Source organism: Hippopotamus amphibius, chromosome 11, assembly GCF_030028045.1.
Source record: "Hippopotamus amphibius kiboko isolate mHipAmp2 chromosome 11, mHipAmp2.hap2, whole genome shotgun sequence".
Taxonomy (NCBI): Eukaryota; Metazoa; Chordata; class Mammalia; order Artiodactyla; family Hippopotamidae; genus Hippopotamus; species Hippopotamus amphibius.
This window is the reverse complement of record NC_080196.1, coordinates 100,556,786-100,566,250: the sequence shown is the minus strand read 5'-3', so window position 1 is coordinate 100,566,250 and position 9,465 is coordinate 100,556,786. Positions and strand designations below refer to the sequence as shown.

The window sequence follows — 9,465 nt, the reverse complement described above, 5'->3', positions numbered from 1 at the left end:
GCCGCACCTCGCGGCTTGCGGGATCTTAGTTCCCCTACCAGGGATGGAACTCGCATCCTCAGCAGTGACAGTGCGGAGTCCTAACCACTGGACCGCCAGGGAATTCCCAGCGTGTGCCTTATTTTAAGAAATAATTCTAATTTGTTTCCAACGTGCCTCATAGTACCACTAAAATTGTTTATATTGATATTAGGGAGGTGACATTGTATCGTGAAAATTACTATGGTTTAAGGGTCAGTGGATTACGGGCCTATAATTCTGTCATACTTTAGTTTTATGATTTTGAGAACGATACTTAGCTCTTTAACTTTCAGTGTCTTCCTAAGTCTGAAAAGAATGTCTTTGTATTTTCTTAAAGCATACTTTCTTATTCATGTTTGGATCTTCATTTTGATTATAACCTTATTTGGTATGTGGTTTGTGGTGTAAACAATAGAGAAAAGTGAAGGAGATGATCAGCACAAAATCCAGTGTATATGGCCGCTTGTGTTTTTCACATGGGTATCAGGTTATTCCTGAAGAGAAAAATCACAGATGTGTTCACAGCACAGCTCTGCAGGAGTCACAGGTAACACTTGGATTAAGTTTGAGGCTGGGTTGTCAACTTCTGAAAGGCTTAAGGGTGGATTTTTGCTCATTACATCCCACCTCTGTCTGTACTGCATTTAGTGCAAAAAAAAAAAAAAAAAAAAAAAAATGTCCCCTGAGCCACACAATCTCAGAGAACAAGGGCTGATGTGGTATCAGCATCACTCTAACTTCCTGCCAGAAGAGCTAGTCTGAGCCCCAAGTATATTTTGAACCCAAACTATCTGAATTTTCACCCTCAACATCAGCATCTTTTTCTAATTAAATATAAAGAAACTGTGTTTGATCAGCAGCAGCTTGTACCTTATTATAAACCAGAATTATGTACAGGCATACCTTGGAGGTACTTCAGGTTCAATTCCAGACTGAAAAAAAGCAAATATCCCATTAAGATGAGCCATACGATTTGTCTGGTTTCCCAGTGCATATAAAAGTTATATTTACACTATACTGTAGTCTATTAAGTGTGAAATAGCGTTATGCCTAAAAAATGTACATACCATAATTAAACAATACTTTTATTGCTAAAAAATGCTAACCATCACCTGAGCCTTCAGCAAGTTGTAATCTTTTCTCGATAGTAATCTTTTTTCAACATCAAAGATCACTGATCACAGATCACTGTAAGAAATACAATAATAATGAAACAGTTTGAAATAATGCGAGAATACCAAAATGTGTGACACAGAGAAACAAAGTGAGCAAATGCTGTGGAAAAATGGTACCAATAGACTGGCTCAATTCGGGGTTGCAACAAACCTTTGGTTTGTAGAAAACACAATGTCTGTGAAGCTTAATAAAGGAAAGCACAATAAAACGAGGTATGTATGCCTGTATTCTTTAAAAGATAATTTCATATAAATGTTTGGGATTTACCATTTCAATCATTGTCTGATTTTTTTAATTTGTCTTTTGGATGTACACTTCCATAGATTTATTTTCTATAAATTTGACAAACTGCTGTCCTCAAATTTTTTAACATATTTCAATTACTAAATTATTGGGTTTTTGCCTCAAACTCACCTTTCTGTGCTCTGCTTAATCTTGCTGGAGCTGGTGCTTTGCAAGCTGCATTTCTGCTTTGCAATTATCTTCCTGTAAGACTCTGCCAATCAGGGTGCAAGAGGGAGACTGCAAAGCTGGAAGAGGAAGAAAGGACTTGTTCCTGTTTGTTTCCTACTTTAAAAAAAAAAATTTTTTTATTGAGATGTAATTGACATAAAACATCGTATAAGGTTAAGGTATACAACAAATTGATTTGATACATTTATATACTGCAATATGATTATGTCTTTAGGGTTAGCTAACACCCTATTACATCACATAATTATCATTTCTTTTTTGTGGTGGGAATAATTAAGATCTAATCTCTTATCAATTTTGAAGTTTATGTTATAGTATTGTCATCTGTAATCATGATGCCTAGAACTCCAGGCCTTATTTATCTACTAGCTGCAAGTTTGTACCCTTAATTAAACAACATCTCCCCAATTCTCCCAGTCTTCCTTCTTCGCTCCAACAGCAGCATTTATTTGGAGAAGTAGCAATTAACTCCATTTTGGAATTTATGTAACACTTGCAAAACCAGCCTCAGAGACACAGCCACCAGCCAGCCAGTGTCCCCCCCTGAAAGTTCTAGTTTTTAGCTCCTTGGAGCCTCTCTCCAGGTACCTTCTCAGTGTGGCTGTGTAGCTGCTTCCTGCAGGCACTATCTCCATCCTTTCTCAGTGTTTTTGTTTTGTATTTTGTTTTGTGTTTTCAGTTTAAGTAGGTAACAATTCTTTATACTGACTTAATTCTAGATATTAAATCCTCTCTGTTAAAAGAGCTATTGTGATTTCTGATCTTGATTGCTTTGTGAGTGACATAGACTGTTTAGTCATTTATCCCAGCATTCATTCCTGCCTGGGTCCCTTGAAGCCGGTCCTGGAAAATACTTTGTCCTGTTTTTCTGACCTCACAAGAAGGAGGCCTAAGCAATTGTTTTAATGGGTTTTGGTAAATACCTCATGAATACATGTAATGAGTCTCAGTCCTTCAATAAAAGGTCACACTTCCCTTACTATCAAGGCTCTGAAACCACTCACATCTCTAAAGGAAAACACACAACGTTGACAGCATTTCCTCACATTTCGTGTTTAGTCATCTTTTGCACAACCTCATTAAATCATAGGACTTGGAAGGAAAATTGAGAAATCATTTAGTTAATTTGCTTGCTTCAGGCAAGAACAAATCTTAATACTTGCATAATTTGGTTTTTCCATCAGAGCTAGACACTAGACCTTCATAAAACAAGTAGATGAAAGAATCTCACAATCTAGGCATTATGAATTAGAATGATTTGATAAGAAATTTCTTATCTGGATGAATGATTTTTACCCCACCCAAATTATATTTTTTTCTAAATTGCCTTACATTGATACCATTTCCTTGAGTCAACACACATATTCTTGTGTGTATCAAATACTCAAATATTTTAAAAGATATGAAAGAATATACTTTAAAATTAATCTTAAAATCTCTAAATTATTATGTAAAATAGACTTTAAATTTTGCTTGGCATTTTATTACTTACATAGGTATCTGTATTCATAAATTTTATTGTTATTTGTAGACAAGTACCACAACTTAGATGTACAAACTATTGAATATGAATTTTCCTATAATGGATTACATCTTGCTCTCAAGCACACATTCATATGATTGTCAGAAACCACTTAATCTTTTTAATTAAAACATCTTAGTATCTTCTGCTTTAATAGTCTTTTGTGGGTCATAACTCAGACGGTAACCCACTTCTCAAGGTATCTGCCTTGCCCTTTCTCCTTCCCAAGACACTTCCTGGGTGCAGGGAGGATCTAATAAAACTTCCAGGCACAGGAAGGCGTGGCTGTGTATCTGGTCTTCACATCCTCCTCTGGTCAAGATGTGCTTCTTTCTGGTTTCTAGACATTGGCTTTGGTCCTTATTGTATGCATTTATGTGATACAGTTTTTTTGTTCAATGCTTTTCCTGCCTTGTTTTGGCTGACAAGAACTGGCCTGAACTTTGGCAAACTATACAAGTTATAGTTTTTAACCTTAAAGAGAATATGGTTCTGTGATAAGACTACCCTCTGTTTATCTTTTCTCTGTTACCAATCTATGAGACCATGTTATATACTTCCTATCTCAATCCTTAATCCTGTAATTACCTTATGAGTTGCATACCCAGACCTAATATCTGATTCAGGAATTTCTGGTATTGGATTTTTAGCTATGCCATCGGCCTAGAGTGTTTTGATGTAGTATAGGGACTCTCCATAGGACACAGAAGTACTGAATGCAAGTCTTTACCAAAAACAGGTTGGGCTACACCCTGCCACAGGTGCCCTGTGGGCCTCGCTAGTATCATTGCCTCTTATTGTGAGGTTTCTGAACATGATGAGCTTTGCTCTGACTCAGGCTTCTTACCCTTAGCTGGTCTTTTAGAAATTCCACATCCTCCTTGGTTCTGGAAATTCATGATCAGTGGAACTCAATTTCTTTTGCTTGCATACCCCCAAAATAATTTTGAAAATTTATTTACTACTCACACATTTTTAGTTTCATTTCATCATAATTTCAAATAGTTGCAAAGGATATAAGTTTAGTTGCAAATATTCACATTTAAAAATAGAACTGCTGCATCACTTTTAAAAATGTATCCAATGTAATCGAATTCATAATGATTTGATCCTCACCGTCCTCTCCATATTAAAAACACTGAAGAAACTCTTCTTTGCAAGTCACAAATTCTATCTTCGTCCTTTACCTCTGCTGTTTATATTTGTACTTGACTTTCCCTTTAGAATTTGTTCTTATATATTTTAATGCTTTTAATGATCCCCCTGTAGTAGTGCAAAAATGGTACTAATGCTTCACCCATCCTTTGCCATGTAACCTCCACTTGCTCCAGATGAATGAATAAACATGTGCTTATTTCTGTATGATACTGAGGTTTTGTGTTGCTTTTTATGCAGCATTAGTGTCATAAAATCTAACTGATTCACTCTACCATATTTTTTCTATAAAATGAAATTAACTTTTTGCTTTCCATGACCATAAACTCCAAATGGTAAAAAGTGTTTATGTTTATAAGTTCCATTTTTTTTATTTTTTAAATTTATTTTTATTTATTTTTGGCTGTGTTGGGTTTTTGTTGCAGTGTGTGGGCTTCTCATTGCGGTGGCTTCTCTTGTTGCAGAGCACAGGCTTTAGGTGTGCGGGCTTCAGTAGTTGTGGCACATGGGCTCAACAGTTGTGGCTCACAGGCTCTAGAGCACAGGCTCAGAAGTTGTGGCGCATGGGCTTAGTTGCTCCACAGCATATGGGATCTTCCTGGACCAGGGGTCGAACCCATGTCCCCTGCATTGGCAGGCAGATTCTTAACCACTGCTCCACAAGGGAAGTCCCTGAATTCCATTATTATTAGTACCTAATTAATCTAAAGAACCAAAATATATTACAAATTTAGGTAAAATTTTGTTTAAAATCCATTTTAATAAGAAAGGAGAGTTTCTCCAATTATTTTAAGAATTTATGGATGAATATTACATATTATTGAATGAAACAAGACTAATAATCAATTCTACTCATTAAAAAAAAATGTTTGCAAATGTAAGTGTTCAGAAATCTTGTCCACACACAAAGATTTCACATTTTATGGACGTGACAGTGGTTTTATCATAGCAATGCCATTCAGTTGTTCTATGTCTGCCCTGGTTATAACGTCACATTTCACAAAATGATCTTTAATCAAGAGTATTTTTAATAACCTAACAGTTGATAAAACTCTATAGATTCTACCTGAATTTTTGAACCTGAAGACTGTGCAACCATCTGATTTACAAAATAATCTTTTTAACCCAATTACTAGAGGATTTACTTTCTCAACAGGAATTGCCAGTCATTCAAATTCTCTTTGTTTTGTGTCCCCTAAGTTTTTACAACTGGGGCAATGTACCAAAGAATATGCTCTTGTTTTGTAAAGTGGACGGATTATTGTAAAAAGATAAGGAGTGAGTTCTTGATGAGTTCTAACACAGGCACAATTTTGGAAGGAATATCTTTGGAAGTAAAGCATCTGAAAATTAACTTTACTTAAAGTAAACCTTCAAAAACTATTACCCTTGGAAAAATATATGTGTATTCTCAGGTGCAAGCATACTTGGGTGTTTAAATTACTTTCTGTATAAACAAAACCAGGGAGGGAATGCTGTTTACAGGCTCACCTACCCCGAATCTTAATCAGCCAGTTCTCCTCTTTCATTTTCATAGCCTGTTGTATGTAATGCTTCAAGTTTAGAATTCCTCTGCAAGGCTTCTAGCCTTCCTAGGCTAGGCCTGGAGAAGAGGTTCACCGGTCTGACGTCCTCGGATTCACACAAACTTATCTGGGTGTTTTCATTCTATCCCAAATGGACTTTTAATCCTTAGTGCGGATCATGACTCTTCCATCTCAAATCTGTCTTTCTCTTCACTCCATTTCAACTAGCCCCCACTCACAGTTCCAGAGGAATTTCCTTTTCCCCGTGGGTTTGATCTTTTTCTTAAATAACATAAATAACATCCTGCTTTCCGCATCCTATTTCAGTATTGATTCTTTGGGCAACCCTCCAAGTTCTGTTCTTAATATGGAAGTCAAGAGTTCTCTCTTTAGACTGGATATAAAAAGTCATTAGGGGTTTCTAAAAGCCTGGTAAAGGCTAGACTAATTCCACTGCTTTGGCTGAATCTGTTTTCCTTTTTGGAGGGTAACATGCTTCACGGATCTATTTTATGTGAAATAATTGAAAGAGGAAAACAAAACTTCACATAAAGCTAAAGAGCAAGACAAATACTATACAAGAAGGGGAAAATTTATGGATATTCCAAAACATTCTCCTCACCACTTATAACCTTTAACTGTACTAAGGTGTTTATGTTGTGTTTTGACCTACGATATTCTGAAGTATACATTTTGTATTCAGCAACACATTCTGGTTAATTATGCAGTCATAACCATGCCTCATGTCACTGGGCCCCTACAGGGAGGCTGCCCCAGCAACTTTCAGCACACCATCAATACTGACTAGAGTTTCACAGAAGGCAGGGAGGAGGGCCCAGGTGACGCTACTTCGGTGGCTTTTCATCACCCACAAAATAAAGCCTAACTTTCTAAGTGTGGTATCTACAGCCTGTCTTAATATATTGCACCTGGTTCTTATGTAAAAACTAAATCTGACCTAAATTAATATATTCAGCCTCTCTCATTATTCTCTTTAAAAGCTACTCTCGCTACGCTGATGTGCTCATAAACTCAGAAGTGGGGTGTACATCCATCTCAGTGGCAGGAATGTTTGCTTCCATCCTTTCTGTATTTCTTTGAAGGCCCACATCTTAAGTCCCACATCTTGAAATCTTTGCCTATCACCCAACCGGAATTCTTTATTCCTTCTAAGCTCCAATTGTTTTCTTCACCTGTAAGGTTTCTTATAAACTGAACACATTCTACTTGGAATTATTATGCATGTACTTATTATTTTGTCCAATCTCCCAGCTAAAGAGTAAGTTGCTTAAGAGTCCAGGAACCATATCTCATGCTTCTTTCAATCACTATTGTTAAAAACTGAGCGCTGGTTGTGGGTGGTCCTCGGGTGCGAGCCGCCCTCCTCTCTCTGGGTCTCGGAAGTGCGGGCCAGTGGGCGGCGGCGGCAGCGGTGGCGAGCGAGTCTCCGGCCTAGAGAAATCCTGCAAAAATATCTCTGTACCCATCTCTTGAAGACCTGAAGGTAGACGAGGTGATTCAGGCTCAAACTGCCTTTTCTGCAAACCCTGCCAACCCAGCAATTTTATCTGAAGTTTCCTATCTCTCAAGATGGAAATCTCTATCCTAACCTGTATCCAGAGCTCTCTCAGTACATAGGCCTGAGTTTAAGTGAAGAAGAAATATGTGCAAATATGGCCACGGTCCCTGGAGCACCAAGTCAGGAGTTGGTAGCAAGACCTTCCAGTATGAACTATACGGTGGCTCCTGTAACTGGCAGTGATGCTGGCATCCGCAGAGCAGAAATTAAGCAAGAGATTCGAGAAGTCATTTTGTGTAAGGATCAAGATGGAAAACTTGGGCTCAGGCTTAAATCCATAGATAATGGTATATTTGTTCAGCTAGTCCAGGCAAATTCTCCATCCTCATTGGTTGGTCTGCGATTCGGGGACCAGGTGCTGCAGATCAACGGGGAGAACTGTGCCAGCCGGAGCTCTGACCGAGCACAACAAGGTGCTCAGGCTTTCGGAGAGAAGATTACTATGACCATTCGTGACAGGCCCTTTGAACAGACAATTACCATGCATAAGGACAGCACTGGACACATCGGCTTTGTCTTTAAAAATGGAAAAATCACATCCATAGTGAAAGTTCTGCAGCTAGAAGCAGTCTTCTCACAGAGCACAACATCTGTGAAGTCAATGGACAGAATGTCATTGGAAGGAAGGACTCTCAAATCACAGACATACTGTCAACACCTGGGAATGTAGTTAATGTTACAATCATGCCTGCTTTTATCTTTGAACATGTTATTAAACGGATGGCCCCAAGCATTATGAAGAGCTTGATGACTTTCTAACTTCTCTGAAGTTTTCCCGTTTACATCTTCATCAACTTACCTTTCTATTATGCACATGAAGCTTTCTAGGAGCCAGTGAGCATATGCTGCAGGAGGACCTTCCTGTCTTACAGTCGGGCTGGGAATCTTACTGTTTAATCTGATATCTTGTTCAGACTTCAAGATAGTTGTAGGCTTATGCTGGCTTTACTGTTGAAAAGACTTACTGACTTTCATAGACGAGTTTCTGTACTGGAAACCTGATGCTTTTACAAGCCGTGTGATGAGGATGACTGATACAGGCTCAGCTTTCTGTTAGAACCAATCACCTTCATCCTGGGTACCAAGTAGTGCTGTTCAGATCACTTTACTTCTGTGGTATATTTGCATTTTTACTGTGTTACCATAGTACATTTAGAATGATTACTTTTTTTTTCTTTCACTTGTGTGTGTGCGTGTAAAACACCAATTAAGTAACACTGGTTTCATTCCATACAAGCATTATTATACAGTGTATGTAGGCTGCAAGAGACTGTATTGATTATCATTACATTTTAACTACCTTCAGTTAATATGCTTGAACTGTCGCCTTACTACGTTAAGCATCTAGAATAAAAGCCAAAATATAACTATTGCTGCCTTTCTAAAAGCCCAAATGCACTTCTGTATTAAACTGAAATGTACACTAGCCCAGAGCAGCATAATGGTACATAGTTGCATTGAGATTTTCTAGTTCTTGTGTAACAGCAACTTCTTTCTTCTACAAGTTACTGGTATCACCTTCTGAGAATTGAATCACTATAGATGTAATGTAAAAATTCTTGTACTAAATAGGATAAACCTTAACTCCTTTTTCATGGGTAGATTAAGTGGTTTAATACCTGATTTTGGCATTTACATGTAACCTGTAACCTAGCTGCTTTGGGATGATCTTAGAACGCTGTCCTGGTAATTTGTTCCATTTCCTGACTCCTCCCTGCAAACAAAATGACAGTGACATTCAGCCTGATTTTTTCCCCCTTCCCTTTGGTTTATGTCTATTCTATTTAATTAAAAATGTATAAATAAAGTTAAATTTTAGTCTGTTAAAAAAAAAACAGAACTGAGTGTATACGTAGTGGGTGTCTAAGTGGTTGTCAGCAAATGTCCAAATCCCCTTTCACAATTCTTGCCTCACCATCAACACACAATATTACCTTCAATTTCCTAGAGACAATTGAGATAGTCATAGGAGACCTCACTAACATTTTATCCCTCTGTCTACACATTGACCT

At 37.7% G+C, this 9,465-nt stretch overlaps 1 pseudogene; it reads left to right on the top strand.

The window, feature by feature from the left end:
- Positions 1-451: 451 nt before the first annotated feature.
- On the top strand, positions 452-8,212 carry LOC130830940 (syntenin-1-like; annotated as a pseudogene).
- Positions 8,213-9,465: the final 1,253 nt, after the last annotated feature.